We start from the raw sequence: 2,474 nt of genomic DNA, 5'->3' as shown, positions 1-2,474 counted from the left end.
CAGGGCCCACCCAGAGTGATCAACTGACAATTACGTACTCTGACTTGTAGTTTCCTCTCTCCATCATTCAATCTGTCAAGGGCCTCTCGGCAGACGATTGTGTTTGAGCTCCCAGTGTCCACCAGACAGCTTACTCCTCTCTTCCCTCGTATAATAGGCAAACCGCCGTCCTCTCCTCTCACATGATGGTTCTCTAACGTGCGGTCGCCTCTTGTGGGCACACTCCTCAAAACTCTCCTCTTCTAGCAGTTTCTCTGGTTCTTCTCCAAATCCTCTTATCTTGGTGATCATTCTCTCGCCCAGAGTCTCCTGCTTCATTTTCTGTCTCCGAGGTTTTGGACAATTCTGTGGCTTCACTCGCGGAATATATATATATACACAAGATATGATTAACGGAGAGGAAATACTTTTAAAAAAATGAGAAAAGGGTACTTGTAATTAGATGCACGAGGTCACTTCATATCTTCGTTATTTGGCTCCTTAATTTTACATTCTGCCATTGTTGACAGGGGGAGTTTTAGGTGAGTTATATTTGGTTTTCTTGTTCCCCTGGTTGCGACCATATGGTGTTGACGCAGCTCTGTCCATACCTTGTGTATTCCACCTTCATGAATCTGGAAGTCCTCATTTTCCACACTATCTGAAGCTTTTTATCATTAATGATGTCATCAATTCCATCTATTGCCAATGGCCTGTCACCTGTAGAGCTGTCATCTCCTGACGACGGAGTTCGCTTATTCTGGTCCCGCATATTTGAAGCTTCCCCCTCTCCTGGAGTCCACTCTCTTACAAAATTGGCAGACGTCCCCCCTGGTTCTCCTTCCACAGCATTGATGTTGATTGCTCGAGACAGCCAGTCCGCCACCAAGTTTTCTTTTCTCTGCTTATACATAATATCCATATTAAACTGGCTTAGGAGTTCCTTCCATCGAGTTATGCGAGCCGAAGATTTTCCTACCCATTGCAGAGGACGGTGATAGGTGTGGACCCGAAATCGCCAGCCAAATACCTATGTTCGAAAGTGCTTGTAATGGCCGCTTTCAAAAGTGAATGCCGTTTTTGCTCGGTCCTTTGGGTGCTTGATTTGTTGATACCCGGCTTTTAGGTCTAATGTGCTAAATATCGTAGCTCCACCCAGTCTATCTAGAATGTCTTCCAACCGTGGAATCAGATACCGTTCGTCTTTTTAACGGCCCACTAAGGACTATTGTAGGGTAACGTGCTATTTAGAATGATACGCTGTTGTTTTAAATCCTCGACCTCTTTCCTAATATGCTCCCTCAGTGCCTGCGGATATTTTTCACAAAGGTTACTTTCTCCTGTTTTAATTGTATTTCATGCACTGTTCTTCCCGTTGCACCCAATACGTCCCCCTCTTTAAAGAAAATATCTGTATATTCTGGTTTGATACATTGTTTCCAACCTAGTTTGCGGCTAATTGTCCCCACCTTTACCCTCCCTTCTCCTCCTAACCTCTGGCACTGAAAAGTTTCTCCCTCCCCCCCGCCATCTTGATATTCCTCTTTCCTGCGCAATTTTTGACCCTTGCTCCCACTCTTCCTAGTAGGTCACACCCTATGATTGCCATATACCCCCACGGCATTTTCCTTACCATATGCACCAGAAGCGTGTCTCTCCTTACTCTCCAGTGACTCAACCCCATCTTTGCCTCCCCCTCTACACTACAGGGACCACCCAGGGTGATTAATCTACAACGACATACCTGCAATTAGGGTGTATCCTTTTCTTCATACATTCTCTCCAACGCCTCCCAGCAGAAGATGGTGTTTGAGCTCCCGGTGTCGATAAGGCATTGCACCTACGTTGATGATAAGCAAACCGCCCCGCTCTCCCCTGACCCTGCAACTCACCGACGTGTGCTCGCCTATATGCTGATGCGCCCCTTGAATTTCGTCCTGACATCTTTCTCCTTCATCCCGCACACCTCCCTCCTCTTTTGCCATTTTCATGTGCTCCTGCGAATCTTCTCTCCTCTCCTTCCAACTCCGTTTCCGAAACCTCGGACGTTTCAGGTGACTCCATTGCTGATCCATATATTTTTGCTGGTACATATATTTTTCCTTTGTATATATTGTAATTTGTTTGTTTTAGGAGATAAGAAAAAAAATTAATAAAAAATAAAAAAATAAAGTTAGACTACCAGCCGGAATGGTCCCTCCCCATTCTATGTTAGCCCCCTGCTATCAAGCCACCAAAATGTAAAAACCACCTTCAGCGGATCATGTTGTTTTCATCTTATAATGCCGTAAGGCAAAACAAGATAAATTGTAGATTGTTTATATATAATTTCCTTAGGTTAAGTAATGTATATAATTGTAATTGTACGAAGTATAAATAAATAGGAGGTAGGAAAAAAATAAAAAATAAAATAAAGTTAGTCTTGTTTACGCACTGAGAGAGTATTCTTCTGACATCCTTCTCCTTTTTTGTTAGCTTTTCTACGCTGACACTTA

This window comes from Halyomorpha halys, unplaced genomic scaffold, assembly GCF_000696795.3.
Source record: "Halyomorpha halys isolate HHAL.00 unplaced genomic scaffold, Hhal_1.1 Scaffold1551.1, whole genome shotgun sequence".
Classification (NCBI taxonomy): Eukaryota; Metazoa; Arthropoda; class Insecta; order Hemiptera; family Pentatomidae; genus Halyomorpha; species Halyomorpha halys.
Note: the sequence above shows the minus strand (reverse complement) of the source record.